This window comes from Chiloscyllium plagiosum, unplaced genomic scaffold, assembly GCF_037043375.1.
Source record: "Chiloscyllium plagiosum isolate Xiang-an unplaced genomic scaffold, Cpla_swu_hap1 HiC_scaffold_4, whole genome shotgun sequence".
NCBI lineage: Eukaryota > Metazoa > Chordata > Chondrichthyes > Orectolobiformes > Hemiscylliidae > Chiloscyllium > Chiloscyllium plagiosum.
Window position 1 is genome coordinate 114,488,862 of NW_028270142.1, and position 16,535 is coordinate 114,505,396.

The window sequence follows — 16,535 nt, forward strand, 5'->3', positions numbered from 1 at the left end:
GACTACGTTGAGAACTGTTGATAAACCGAGAGACCAGCCGAGACCCACTACGAGCCACCAGGAGCTGCCATGAGACCAGGCCCAGACCTGCCATGGGAAGGTGAAGACATACCAAGGGATTAAGAAGAAAAGAGAGATAAAAAAGAAGGAAACAAAAAAAAACAGGTGAAGCAGAGAAGCTCCAGCTGGAGCATCCTACCCTGCTGCACTCTTGAGTTATTAGCTGTGAGATGCCCTGCATTGTTCCTGATATCTGCCTCAGACATGGCAGGCAAGGGGATATTGGCACCCTGTCTTGCAGGAAGGATCTGAAGGTTCTGGTAAACGTGGTGGTACTGGTATGGAGCTTTCTCCTTGCTGAAGACCAGCAGTGGATGCCAGAACATCGGACCATGCCGGCCTGGTTGTCACTTGGGTTCCTCCAAAGTCCAACAATGTAGGAAGATGATCAATGACCTTCTGACCCTCTGGGCTGCCTATTCATTTGCTTGGGACACCCTCCACCTGCACCAACAGTCACAGCTATGTCACCTACTTTCATCTCCGTTAATACTTGCCTCTCTCTCATTCCAGGAGGAAAACATCCCACAATAAGGCAAAAACGATCAAGATACCCTCAACTCTCCACCTCTAATGATGAAATAATTCTTAGTCTGACTGCTCCAACTAACTGACTGACCATGTCCATGCGCCTGAACTGGTATCACAGGCTGTCCTTGACTTACTGTGTTTGGATTCCCTGAGAGAGGTCTCCCCACCTTGACTTGACTGAGGCCTGCTGACAACTACAACAAGCTTGCTGGTCACTAAGTGCACAGTGCCCAGTTGTCAGTGCAAGCCTGAGGTGCAGCATTGAAGCGCAGAGCATTATATAAGTGATTTGAAGGTGTAGCACAAGAGTTCTCAGAGACTGGTGCCTGGTGCCAATAGAGACTGCCCTGAGATTACAATGTCTGGTTTCCAACATGGAGGTTGTTCAGACCAAGCAGAAGCTGAATCCACCAGGGACTCACTCTGGTTTCCTGTTGAGTTTTTCTGATGTTTAGCTTGTTTGGTAAATTTGATAAGATGGAAGGCTGAATATTTATGAGGTGAGTTTTGGCACTAAAAAGGGATTTAACAGTCAACATTGACTGTCAATTGACACCTGACTGCTGCCTCGCAACAAATGCTCCATGCTGCTTGTGAAAAGCATAAAAGAAGATGGGATGAGATTATCTTGACATTGAGATGGGCCCAGCCTCACTTGTTTCCTGATTCTGCTATCTTGCCATAGACCATGACGCTCAGATCCCCAGGCGATTCCTCCCCTAACTTTTTTCCAATTGTTTCTGTTGTCTATTTGTCTTCAATGAAACATTTTGAATTTTTGCACAACCGTGGCAAATCTACTCTCAAAGTAATTCAAAGCATAGGAAAGGTGCTGTATTAAGCCCTCCAGCCTGTCCAAACATTTTATTAGGCCTTGGCCGATCTGTGCCTTGCCTTAATATACATACTGCATTTTCCTTGTTTATCAATGAAGAGTTTTGTACAGAATCAATCTGCTTAACATTTTCTCTTCTGTTCTTTTCTTATTCAGGCATTGATTCTCACCAGGAAGCCTGGTCACCCCTTGGAGCTATTTACTCTAATGGTCTGTCTTCTATAATCAACTTTGCTCTGAGCTTTCCTCAGTTGTTTCTGCTGAGCCTCCATTATGATAGTTATTAATTCTTCATTCTAAGTTCTGGATTCATTTCCTAATATCCTCCCTTTTTTCCAAGTCTTAAAGACAGTGGATCTTTTTACCTTTTTAGGTTTTCAACCGTATAATCATTTTTAAAACTGAAGTTTGAGGTCACCTCACCTTGACTTCAGATTTATGCTAACTTCTCCAACCAGTCCTTTTATATGGATGCATTGGACCATTGCCAAAGTTTTGAAATCCTACGAAGATAGAGAGAGAGGCCAGGAAGATTACAGGGGAAAAAAAATACCAAGAATATGCTGTGTCAGTTTAATTTTTGGCAACACTCCGTAAACTTCAATTTGTTTCAGTCATGACAAAGTAAAAGGCCACATGAATTAAAATCACTAAACGCCTCACAGTGCACTTCACTCATCTTTATGGAAGGACCTTACACTATCCAAATAGCTCAGTCTTCCTCTTATCTACTCTGAGTCATTGGGCTACATGGAGCAGTATAAGTAAATCTTCTAAAAATTAACAAAACATTACATAATGCAGTGTTATGAAAATTTTCCAGGCATCCTGGGAGCTCATTATAAATTTAGACCGTGGTGAATCATCGTTCTGCATCAAGGCAGACCCAAGGTTGAGTACGCTTCAAGAAGCATGATAATTAATCTGCTCCTGTCACTGACACTGAAAGCATTTTCAAGACAATAGTACAATTACCAAACACTTTGAGATTGCCAAATTCTTTCTTTGGATATTGTTTGATAAATGGATCCACATAAACATACCAGCGTGCCAAAATATTTTCTGGAGATAATGGTAGTATATATACACCAGAAGCAGCAAGGAAAATCAAACTTGATTAAACTTTTCTACATTCTCTAAGGAACCATACCTCAATTGAATCTATCTAATGTGATTCTTCCCCATATGGTCTGTAAGTTTAACTTGTGTTCTTGTGTTGGCTTCTTAAATAAAATAGTCAAATGCCAATGTTGACCTCTATATAAAAAAAACTTTGTTTGTGGTGGGGTTGGGGTTTAAACAAGCAAAATTCATTTCTTTCAACATTCTTTCCATCTCCCAGATTTGAGGGATTTTCACCTTGACTGTCGGACTAGATTTCACCCTCTGCACTGCAAGAGAGAGAGAAAGAGAGAAGCCTAACCAGATTGACAAAGATATTTTTTTTTTCAATTCTTGTGGCTGTTTACCCATTGCTGCTTTTCCACTTTAGATCCTTCAACACATACCTACCCCCTCAGCCAAAATCTTTCACTTGCTCTTTTCCAAGGGCCCATGGGTGAGAATCTTAAGAGAAATTTCCTATACTCTCTGTTCATTGCCATCTCACCATGGCAGGACCCATCACCTGCTATTTGGACCCTTTATCCTGTAATTTCTTTTGTACAGGAATGTGCTACATATCTGGCTGACAGTTAAGATAGAAATAAAGGCAATACTTGACTAACAAGAATGACAAGATTCTGGATTCAAATAAAATATTAAATCATTTTTATGAGCTGCTGAGGAGGAACTGATTGCCTTGCTATACTCTGACAGGATGGTATTAATCTTTTGAGACGTAAGATTGATTATCTCTATCTAGATGTTATCCTTTTCCCCTTTTCCTCTGCTCCTCAGTAAATTGATCTTTCTTGCTGGTGGTTGAAGGTTGACGTGCAGATTTTAATTCCAGTCTCTTTCATTTCAGGGAAACTAATTGGCACATATGTGTACCCGCTTCCTGAAACTGGAGAATGGTAGTAGAAAATTAAATGACGAAAAAGAGGAAGAGATTCCAGAAATACCTTCATCCTACCTCCAGGGGGTGTCTGGCAGATTAGTATGAAAAACAAGGAATTTATAACCTCATCAGCCAGAAGAGTTGAGTAACTGATCCATATCGACATCCTCCTGAGGTCCCAGTTCCACAGATCCCAGTCTTCAGCCATTTTCATTTACTCACGCAAGTCTATGAGCATGTTTTAGTTGATATTACTCAACACTGTATTCCATTTCATTACGTTGACAATGTCTTGACATCCTATCAAGAAGTCCCGTAAAGAATATTGGTATATTTGCACAGGTATCAGAAAGGCACTATATATTTTTAAGAAATCTAAATTGCATCATGATTTGTGGTATTTTGATGTAAGACATTAGTCCCAGCTAACATTCGGTTAGCCAGTCTATCAGGTCAGCCAGTCAACATTGTCCTTCACTATAAGAATCACAAATCCTTTTGTCTTTTGTTCCACGACATCTTTGTTATTTATTCTCCCTTGAGCTACGTTTGCCTTTCTTGTTTTTTCTCCCCCCCCCCCCGCCAAGTTTTCTTCTTTTTCATACTGTACAACTTATCATATTTGTAGGAAAGTTTCACAAGGATGTTTCGAGGGATGAAGAACTTTAGCTGTGAAGAGAGATTGGAGAAATGATGCCATTTCCTTGGAGAAAAGAACATTGTCTGGAAATTTGAGAGGTATTTAAAGTCATGAACAATGTGGAGAGTTTAGAAATTGTTCCCACACATGAAAGACCTGAGAATGAAAGGCTTCAGATCCAAAATAATTGGCAAAAGAAGTAAAAGCAATATTAAAAAAATATAAACGGAAATTGCCAGAGAAACTCAACAGGTCTGGCAGCATCTATGAAGTGTCCCTGGACTCAAAATGTCAACTGTGCTTTCTTCCCACAGCGCCCACTTGCAGCTGCCACCAGGTCTGCGCTGGGGCCACTCAAACCTGCGCTAGGATTCCCCGGTGTCGCCAATGATAAGTAAAGAGAAGTAAAGAAAAAGAATAAGCAGTCAGAGCCATCAAATTCCACCCAACTCTTGATGAGTCAATTAATCCTAGAGCTCACTTCCACATTTACACTCGGCATTCAAAGAAGTAATGAGAAATGTAGGCAGAAAAAAGACTAAATTGAGCACCTTAAGCTGGTAATACAAGAGTTAATACCCAGAAGAATCAAGAGATAGATTAACAGCTGAGGAAGTGGACAGTAGTTAATAAAGTATGCAGTATTCTCTGCTTTATTAATAAGGACAAACAGTACAGCAGCAAGGCGGTAATGTTGTATTTGTACAAGCCGCTTGTTAGATTGCAGCTGGAATATTTATGTACAATTGTGGGCACCACGTTGTTGGAAAGATGTGAACTGGGGAGAGTGCAGAAACAATTTACAAGAATAGGGCTCAAGGCAAGGGAAACTTCTGTTTCTGAGGGAGGATTGAAAAAGTTGGGATGTCCCACCTGGAGAGAAGAGTATTAAGAGGAGATCTGATTGAGGTCTTCAAAATCATCAACAGGCTGGCCATAATAGATAGGATGCAGCTGTGTCTGCTTGCAACAAACAAAAAGGAACAAGAGGGCATGGGTTTCAAATGCAAACAAAGCAAAGGTGATGTGAGAAAAAACGTATTCACACATCAAGTAGTTAGGGAATGGAATGCACTGCCTGGAAATATGGTAGATGCAGGTTTAACTGAGGGATTAAAAAGGATGTTTGGTTTGTTTTTAGGACAGTAATTATATGCAGGAATGCAGGGAAAAGGCAGAGGATTGTTCTAGAAAATAGAGCTAGTACAGACATAATGAGCCAAATAGCCTCCTTTGGTACCATAATAATTCAATGATTTATGTACCCTCTAATCCGAGGAACCAATTCAGTAAATGTTTACTGTACTGACTCCAATGTCACAACATTTTTCCTTAATTATGGAGATGAAAACTACACATAGCATTCCAGATGTAGCTTCATCAATTCCCTGTATCATTGTTTCAAGGTTTCTTTATTCCTATCCCGTAATCCCCTGACAATTAAAGCTCATCTTGCAATTTATCTTCTAATCGCTTTCTACACCTGCATACTAACTTTTTAATTTTCCTGAATGAGCTCATCAAAATTCATCTGAATATTAACAGTTACAACTTTAAAATATATTCTTTTTTTCAAGTCCTAAAACTAAACTGAATAAATTCACATGTCCCCACATTATAGTGCATCTGCGATCTCTGTCCATTCACTTAATTTGCCTATATTTCTTTGTGGGTTTTCTATATCATCCCCTCATCTTACCTCTTTACTTAACGCTGTATCGTGACATGATTCTGTATCTTCATCTAAGTCATTAATGTAGATTGTAAATAGCTGACATCCTAGGTATAAATGAAGTAGGGTTGGAGGGAAAGATGTTGATGATGAAAAGAATTAAGTTATCAGCTCCACAGTAAGGTTTTAACATTCCTGAGAGAATCTATCCATATACAAGAATAGTACTCTGGGTTGCAAAAGCTAAAGTAATTCAAATCAATCCTCTCTTAATACTGAAAGCATAAATTTGTCAGTGGTACTATCTTGTATCTATGTATGTGTATATCTTTACAGAAAATCATATAAATTTGATGGTTGAGTTGCTTCATGAATTACAAGGGTATAATTTTGATGTAAAATACAATTGTCCTTTTAAGACTTTTTTTTCAAAAGCAATTGTGAGAGATAAGCTTCAACTTTGAAACCTTGAAGAAGTCTGGAAGAACTCCAATTTGACTAAAAGGTAGGATTTCATTATTGCAAATTGTAGCTATTATAACAAAGCATGTATGGTAGTCTTTAATTTTGGATGCCAAGGATTCCAAATCTAAAGCTTGTCAGTTTTGAATTATCAATGTTTGATGTAAGTTTTTGGAAAAGATGTTTGTCATTTAAATATCATAGTTGCACCAGAAGTAGTAATCTTGCTGAGAAATCTCTTATCAAATGCTTAAATGGCTACTCCCATTCAATGTTTGCCACCCTTGCCTGGTCTGGACTACATGTGACTCCAGACCCACAACACTATGGTTGACTCTTATCTGCCGCATGGGATGGCAATAAATGCTTACCAGCCTGTGATGCCCTCATCTGTGAATGAATTTGAAATATGTACAGTAATGTATTTGTGTACACCTGCTTCTTCTTTCAGTCAAGAAGTAACGCTGATTCTAAATGCATATAGACAAAGTCAGAAGTCACACGACACCAGGTTATAGTCCAACAGGTTTATTTGAAATCACACAAGCTTTCAGAGTGCAGTTCCTCGTGTGATTTCAGATAAACTTATTGGACTATAACCTGGTGTTGTGTGACTTCTGACTTTGTTCACCCCAGGCCAACACTAGCACCTTCACACCAAATGCAGATGGACACTGAAACCACAGGAAAGGAAGTTTACTTAATTGTACATACTAAATCTCAAAATTAGTCAATGATGTGAACTAAGGCTTGCATTACAAAAACTTGGCCTTAACATATTCAGGCTATTTCTTACATTTTGAGACAAATTATTTACAATCAGTTTGCCGTTAACCTGAACATGACATATGAAAGCATTTGTGTCTGATGTAAAAGTACCATTTAAAATCAGTAAGCTTGCACATAATTCTGAAAATTGGAATTGATATGAGCGACTGATCCAATCACTCATATGGAAATTTACTTAAGCTTACGGCAATAAGCAGGAATTTTGATTTTTATCAAAATCTAAATTAAAAATATCCAATGATTTCTGGTCATCAAGCAAAAGAAATTTGTTAAGTATATTGAAGACTAAGAAAGTCAGTGACTAAGCATTGCAATTGAATTTGGGTTAACTTTGAAATGAAAATAAAGTTAGGTACATTTTTACAGATTACTTTGAGTAATAATGTAAAATCTAAAATGAAGAACAAATGAACACGATGTGTGTTTATGCATGGAATCATAGAATCATATAATTATATAACACAGAAACAGGCCTTCCGGTCCAACTAGTCCATGCTGACCATAATCCCAGATTAAACTAGTCCCACCTGCCTGTGCTTGTTGCTTATTCATGTACTTATTTCAATGTCTATAAAAATTGTAACTGTATCCTCATGCACTACATCCTCTGGAAGTTCATTCCACATACAAATCTCTTGACACTCTGGAGGAGATTGTAACTGTGATAGGAAAAATGAGAACATGTCTCCTCATCTCCACTCACCCAAGGCAGCATTGCATGTGGTATAATGGTGCAGATGTTTCATAATTTTATGATGTGAGCACAAATATCTCCCATCATCCTTAGTGTTTAGGACTAAATGAAGTACAATTTGGACCCTCAAAACTTTATTGAAAAGGCTGTGATCCAGATGACCCACTCCATCAAATAGTTCAAAGCATGATTATGATTGTATTTTAGAAAAGGCACAGTTAACAGTCAAAGTGAATGATTAGGGGAGACAGGAATTAGACTGGGCAGTATATACAAAAAAAAGATGCTACAAGAGGTAATCCCGTTCTGGGAGCAAACAAGAAAAACTTGGTTGAACATTGCTCACTGAATGATAGTCTGCTCTAATGATTGAGGAAAAAAGATAATGACAGTTTCTGGTTGGTTGACAACAATCAAAGAGTAAACTTTCACCTTCCTTGGGGCAAGTTAAGTGCTTGATAGCCATAAATTGCCAAGGGGTTCTTGAAAGAGCAAAAACAGTATTTCCAGTGTTTTTCCAACTGTCATGTGGCTCTTTGTCATGAACATGATAATTCTGCCTTTGATCCAGATCAGTCATTAAGGAGTTAACAGAGGCCCCACTTATTTTGCTTTCGTAAAGTGAGTAAAGCACTGAGACTACCTGTAGCACCACATGGGATACTGAAGCTGTAACAAAATGACTTATGTAGCTCAGTAGCATTTAAGACAGTGCTGAGCCATCAGGAGAAGTTCAAGGTTTTGTATTTATACCTGCATATCACCTTTAGCAATTTCGGTTCCGTCCTTTAGCTGTACTTTCTCTCTCTTCTTTCTTTTCTACTTTAAGACCCTCTTAAAATCCACCCCTTTGACCAATGTTTTCATTCTTCCCTTTCAACTCGTCAGTGTCTAATAACATTTCTGAAATGTTTTTGGGGAATATTTTCCATTGTAAACAAAAGTTGCCGCTTGGTTCTGTTTGTGGTCCAACTAAGCTTGTTGATGCAATCAGCTTGTAGCTTTGACCTCAGATCCAGACTTAATTCTTTTACCTTAGTAACCAAGTAGTTACCAGATCTGTCTTAACACATGAGCATCATTGAATCAGAATTGTCATCTCTGGAATCAGGCTGAGGCTAATTTACTTTTGTCTTCTACCACTCACTGTTAGAAAATTAAACCAATTGTGTAGATTTTTCAAATCATTAGCTTGGTAATGGAAAGGGCCTCTAATCAGCTTCAATGTCCTTGATTAATTTGATGGAATAAACCAGTTTTTCTTGGCTGATATATGGCAACAAGGATTAGGTATTGGGACCTGATGGTGTCTGTCCCTATCTTGACCTCTCTGAGAAAGGATGGCAGAAAACAGGAGGAATAAAAGGATGCAGTGCAAGTAGTCACCTGCTGCTGAGTTTCATCAAATATTACGCTGACTGACAAAGAATGGTGCAGTGAGGGAACATAAATCACTAGAGTAATAGGTACAGTTGGTTCCAACATTTTCAAAAGCAAACAATGAAGATGCATTGGCAAATAATTGTATTCAAAGTTTAACTTCTAGTGAAGATAATGCAGCACATTTTTATTACAATCTCCCGAGATGTCAGTCCATATCAAGTATACTATATTGCTAAACAGGACCTGAAATCAACTTGACATTTTAATATTTTGTGAAGTATACCAAGTGTAATGCTTAGCACCATGTTTTCTAGTGACTGATTCAAAGTCACTTTGGGCTGCGTTTTACCAAATTTCAGCTAAACATTGGTTTTGTGATTATATTAGATTCCCTACAGTGTGGAAACTGGACCTTCGGCCCAACAAGTCCACACCGACCCTCCAAAGAGTAACCCACCCCAGACCCATTTCCCTCTTACTAATGTACCTAACACTATGGGCAATTTAGCACAGCTAATTCACCTGACTTGCACATGTTTGGACTGTGGGAGGAAACCGGAGCACCTGGAGGAAATCCACGCAGACACGTGGAGAACGTGAAAACGCCATACAGACAGTCACCCGAAGCTGGAATTGAACCTGGGGCCATGGTGCTGTGAGGCAGCAGTGCTAACCGCTGAGTCACCGTGCCACCCCAATGATGAGTTTCATTGAGGATTTCTCTCTGTGAACCCTGGCAGGTTTTTCATGCTGTTTTCTGCAACTTATCTCATTATCACATCTCCATTGGATGCACCACTCATCCAATTGTCCCTCGCTGACAGAGGAGGAGGCTCTCATCCCTGCCAGGAATTTTGGCACCGGTGCCATATTTAAAACATCCCACTTGATTCCTGGTTCTAAATAATTACCTCATTGATGGTGGACAGGGGCAAGTTAGCTCCACTTTTGACCAAAAGGGACCTGGGGTAGGGGGGCCATCCACTTTATACAGGGCTGCCAGAGGTGACCACACCACAGATACTGCAAGTCTGGTCTAAAATTACCACCAGGATGACATAAAGGTCAGTCTGGTGTCCACGGTGCAGATAACCACTCAGCAATTCTGACGAGAAAGTCCCCAATGATCTCTGCACTGTTTGCTGGTAACTATCATCATCTTCTCTCTGAAAACCCACACTCAGTCTATCTCTGTTAGTCCACCCACCTTTCATTGAGGCTCATGGCCTACCACCCTCACTATTGCATCTTCCCTCACTCATTCTCATCCACTCCCAAACTCCTAAAGCAGTAACCCTCTATGCCCTTCGTGCTGCCAAACACTTGTTCAGAACCTCTCACCACCATTTCTTGTCTGAAGCAGAACCAACAGCTGTGCTGTTCCATCTCATTCAATCTCTCCCGGTGTCTCATTCCGGAGAAAACTGCCCACAATAGAGCGGAATGAGCTGAGACGGGTAATGAGGTACCTGACACTCATCTCCTCACCCCCTACAAGGAGGGGATCCTTGCTTTAGCAAGTGAAGACAGGGGCCGTCATGTGCTGATGTCAAAATCTCCATGCCAGATAGTCCTAGATTCATACAACACGGAAACAGACCCTTCAGTCCAGCTAGTCCGTACCAACCATTTTCCCAAACTAATCTGATCATTTGGCGCATATCTCTCCAAACCTTTCCTATTCGTGTACTTATCCAAATATCTTTTAAATATTGTAAATGTACATCCACCACTTCTGCCGGCAGTTTATTCCACACACGAATCACTCTTTGTGTAAAAGAATTGCCCTGCATGTCCTTTTTTAAAACTTTCTCCTCTCACCTTAGAAATATGTCCCCTAGGTTTGAATTGCCTCACCCAAGGGAAAAGACCCTTGTCATTTACCTTATCTATACCTCTCATGATTTTATAAACCTCCATAAGGTCACCCCTGCACCACCTGTGCTCCTGTGAAAAACGTCCCAGGGTATCCAGCCTATTTTTATAACTCAAACCCTCTAATCCTGGCAATATCCTGATAAATCGTTTTTGAACCCTCTCCAATTTAATGATATCCTTCTTTAGCAGGGATGAAGTAAGAATAATTGTCCATTGCTGTGCTGCTCACTCATTACCAGCACAGTGAATGCCTCTTAATATGTCAAGACTTCTATACCTGTTCCCCAACTCATTCTCTTGCATCACCTTCAGACACCAATGACATCTGCAAAGTCATCACCATCCAGGAAGTCTGCCATCCTAACTTGGTCAGGCCCAATATGACTTCAGACCCACAGCAATGTGGCTTACTCTAAATTGCCTCCTGGACAATTAGGGACGGACAATAAAGGCTAGCCCAGCCAGTAAACAAATAAAAACTAACAGGGCAGGCCTGCTAGATATTGCCACCTCCATCTCAGTAGGAGACGCTATATATGCCAAAAAGGATGCCATGCAAAGCTGTCTCCTTCAGCCTCAACCTGCTCAGAACCTGACACCTTGGTGGGTATTTTATCCAGATTAGAGTTGGGAGCACATCACTGTCACATCTCGATATATAGGGGATATAGGAGTTTACTGGAGAAGGAAATTAGAAGGGCATGAGATAGCCTTGGCTGAGAAGATTAAAGTGAATCCAAAGAGGTTCTTTAAGTATATTAAAGGAAAAAGAATAACTAGAGAGAGAATAGGATCCCTAAGGACCAAAGTGGATATGTATGTTTAGAACCACAAGTGGATGAGGGAGGTCGTCAATGAATATTCCTCCTTTGTGGAGAAAGACTTGAAGACTTGGGAACTTGTGGAAGTTAATGGTGATATCTTCGGGACAGTTGTTTTCACAGTAGAGGAGGTATTGGATTTATTAGAATGTATGCAGGTGGCTAAATCTCCTTGTTTGCTATAAATTCTGTATCTTACAATTGTGTACACCGCAACCACCTAATGAAGGAGCAGCACTCTGAAAGCTAGTGCTTCCAATTAAACCTGTGGGACTATAACCTGGTGTTGTGTGATTTTTAACTTTGTATACCCCAGTCCAACACCAGCATCTCCAAATCACTTCTCCTTGTTCGGACTAGGTATATCCAAGAACATTGCAAGAGGCTAGAGAAGAAATTGAGGGGGCCCTGGCTGATATGTTTGCATCATTGTTAGCTACTGGTGAAGTCCCAGAAGCCTGGAAGGTAGCAAATATTGTCCCCTTATTCAAGAATGGCTGCAAGAAACCTGAGAACTATAGCACAGCAAGCCTAACATCTGTGGTAGGTATGTTACTTAAGAAGACTCAGAGATAAGATATACATGCATTTGAAAAGACAGGGCTTGATTAGGAGCAGTCAGCATGGCTTTGTGAGTAGGAGATCATGCCTCACAAATTTGATGAAATGAGCAGTAAGGTTGACGATGGGAGATGGTAGACTTAGTCTATATGGATTTCAGTAAGGCCTTTGATAAAGTTTCACACGGTAGGCTGCTCTGGAAGGTTAGGTCGCATGGAATCCAGGGACAGCTGGCAAATTGGATACACAATTGGCTTGATGGTAGGAATCAGAAGGTAATACTGGAAAGATGCTTGTTGGACTGGAGGCCTGTGACTAGTGGAGTGCCTCTGGGGTTGGTGCTGGGCCCATTGCTGTTTGTTATCGATATCAATGATTTGGATGAGAATGTACAATGCGTGATTAATAAATTTGCAGATTAAACTAAAATAGGCGGTATCATGGACAGAGGAAAGTTATCAGAAATTGTAGCAAGACCTTGATTAGCTAGGGAAGCCGGCCAAGAAATGACAATTGGAATTTAAAAAAGATAAGTGTGAGGTCTTGCATTTTGGTAAGTCAAATCAAGGTAGGAGTTTCATGGTGAATGGTAGGGCCTTAAGGAGTGTAGTGGAACAGAGGGACCTTAGAGTTCAAGTGCACAGTTTTCTGAAAGTGGAGTCACAGGTAGACAGGGCAGTGAAGAAGGATTTTGACACACTGACCTTCATCAGTCAGGGAATTGAGTATAGACGCTAGGTAGTTATGTTGCAGTTATACAGGACCTTGCTGAGGCCGCACTTGGAGTATTGCGTTCAGTTTTGGTCACCTTGTTATGGGAAGAATGCTATTAAACTGAAAAGAGTACAGAAGAAATTTACAAGGATGTTGCCAGGACTCAGGGGACTGAGCTATAGGGAGAGGTTGGACAAGCTCTGCTTTTGTTCTTTACAGCATAGGAGGCTGAGGGGGCATCTTATAGACGTGTATAAATCATGAGAGGCATGGATAAGGTGAATGCACTCAGTTCTTTTTGCCAGGCTTGGGAAATCGAGGACGAGAGGGCATCAGTTTAATGTTAGAGGGGAAAGAATAAAAGGGAACTTGAGGGGCAACTTTTTATACAGACGGTGGTACGCCTATGGAATGAGCTGCCAGTAGAAGTTGTTGAGGTGGGTACATTAACAAAATTTAAAAGGTATTTGGATAAATACATGGATTTAGAAGGATATGAGGCAAGTGCAGTGAAGTGGGGTTAGCGTGGATGGATACTTTGGTTTGCATGGACCAGTTTGGGCTAAAGGGCCTGTCTCTGTGCTGTAGGACTCTATGACTCTCTGACCCTATCTGCACATGGATGACTGATTTTTTTTCCCCATGTTTCCACCTAACCTACTGTTTTAAGTATCCATGTCTGCACATTATCCCCTGAGACCCAGACATATCTCACCATCAGGTCAGAAAAAGTACTGCACTGCCACCCACTGAAGCCAGCATGTTGGTGGTTGTGGATGTAACGCTGTCCTGTAATACCCTTTTCCTCCTTTCACTATTCCAGGACACTATCTCCAAACCACAGTCAACTTCCTCAACCTCCCTCCCACAGCAGTGCCCTCCTAATAACACCCCCTCGGTTTGAATTTCTATGGAGAAGATCCTTCAGAACCGATCGTGGCTCACCGCCTGACTGACTTGAGCGGAGATTCCCAGCTGATGAGTGTGCAGAGCTCTGACTGTTTTCTGACGTATTTACCACACATCCCAAGACTGGTTACACTGGGTTTGCAGGACTGACTTTAGCTGACTCCCTGGACAGAAGCAGTATGTATCCCTCCCACCAACCTTGAATGTCCCAAGAGTCTGAGTGACCATGTCCAAGCCCCTGGACTGATATTGGTAAATCTTGCCTTACTGTGCCTGCACCTCAAGGACTAATGCGTTTTCCCTTGGCCAGACTGAGATCAATTCCTCTTTGACTTTGAGACATGACCATTTGATTGAAGCACATCCAGTGTGTTTGTTGTGTAACGTGCTGACACATGGTGCAGGTGTGACATTGATGTAGCACTGTGCCATGCAACAACCTGTCCACCCTCTTGATTGATCATGGCCGACAACTCTGGCAAGCCGTCTGGCTTTATGTCTGCACTCAACAGCAAGGTGAGACAGCGCGCTTTTATGTTCTGACTGAGGGGCAAAGCACAAACATTCAGGACAAGGCTGTGAGCATCCAAGTGAGCAAAATGAGTGAGTGCTAAGACAGCAAGAGAGCAGCCCTGAGATGCACTTTGGGTGATCCATGAGATGAGTGCCTGTCACTGTGAACAAAGGATCCTTGCAGCATCACAACAATATAAGGTTGCTGTGCACTCCAAAATAGAGCATCAAAGAACAAAGCTGTACTGTAAATGGGTCAGAGATATGCCATGAGGATACAACAAGGCCAGTGTGTGTCTGATGCCAACCTTCCTAGATAGTGGGTGCAGGCTGGCCATGGAGTCACTCTGAGATTGCTGTCCAAGATGGAGCCCCTTAGGAGCAAGCAACAAGCTGGAGTTGCTAGGTAACTGCTCTGTCTTTCATGTTGGAAATTGTTGTCTCGTTTTTATCCAGATGATGGGATATTAAGGAGACAACAGTAGCTTTTTTATATTTATAATTTATGTAATTAAATGGCACTGTTTTTGTGCTGACTTATACCCATTTTGCTGTATTTTCACAAATACAAATAAGAATGAATATCTATCTTCTATCTATTACAATGACATGCTAATTGATGCAAATAGACCTCTTGCCATTAACTGGTGAAATTCTCATCTTGCTCTTCAAAACCCGGTTGGAGATAGGGAGCATTTTTTCAATGTCGAGAATCTAATTTCTGACAATCTTAACCTATTTTCCTAACTTGACTCACCAGTGCCCATATTAGATTAGATTCCCTACAGTGTGGAAACAGGCCCTTCGGCCTAACCAGTCCACACCGACTCTCTGAAGAGTACCCCGCCCAGACCTATTTCCGTCTGAATAATGCACCTAACACCCAACACTATGGGCAATTTACCATCACCAATTCACCTGATCTGATCTTTGGACTGTGGGAAGAAACTGGAGCACTGGGAGGAAACCAGAGCAACCGGAGGAAACCCACGCAGACACAGGGAGAATGTGCAAACTCCACACAGACTGTCGTCCGAGGCTAGAATCGAACCTGGGTCTCTGGTTCTGTGAGACAGCAGTGCTAACCACTGAGCCACCGTGCTGCTATTGACTGGAATTACACGTTTTATTCATTTTTCTAAAAACAAATTTCAACAGAACTTTCAGTCATAGAATTTGGAGTTTGCATTTTTCGCTATGAATAAGCAGAATGGTTGTTAGTATGTTACATTTGATTTAAATGTACCACCAGTGCAATAATGTGTAGTATCTAAAATTTCAAATTACATTTCTGATGCCCCTGCAATGGGAGTATTTGGGGGTAGTGATGGCAGAGGGAACATTGTTCTCGACTCCAATCACACATTAAATTGCTGCACTAATTTCAGTTAAAAGTGATAGGCTGCTAGTCCTATGATTGCTCCCACATTGAAGAGAATGACTGAGGAAATAAAAAGGTATGGCTTCACTTGTAAGTGCACTGACTCTGGCTTAGCGTGACAGACCTTGCAATTGTTAATGATTGAGCCTATGTCATAGACACACCGAACTATTTGAACATTTCAGAACTGATTTATCAGCCATTTCAGATTTGCATTGAGCTTAATGCTGCTGTGCTAGAGATTTGAGAGCACCCAATTTTGGGGTGTTAGCTCCAACAAACTGTGAAAGCTGAGGAATTATACCTCCAACTGCATTTACACAAAGAAGCAATGCAAGTGGAAAGCATGCAGCTGAGTATTGACAGCTCGGGTCAAAGGCTTCTTTGACACATTATTAATGCCCTTACCTCTGGACCAGGAGGCCCAGAATTAAGTCCCATCCGATCTAGTGGTGTGTTATAACATATCTGAACAGGTTAGTTTGGAAATACTTATCAAAAAAGGAAGAGGCAAAGGTCACCCACCTATTCTATTCAACTGCCTAAAGTTCAGGTCACTGTTAGTGCTGTGACAGCTCACAGGCAAGTGAGTACCCTGACAGTGGTCAGATTCAAGTTGCTTGGAAAGGAGTATTAAAAATACTGTTAAGGCCAGGATAAAGCAGATTCTGAATTAGAATTAGGTTTATT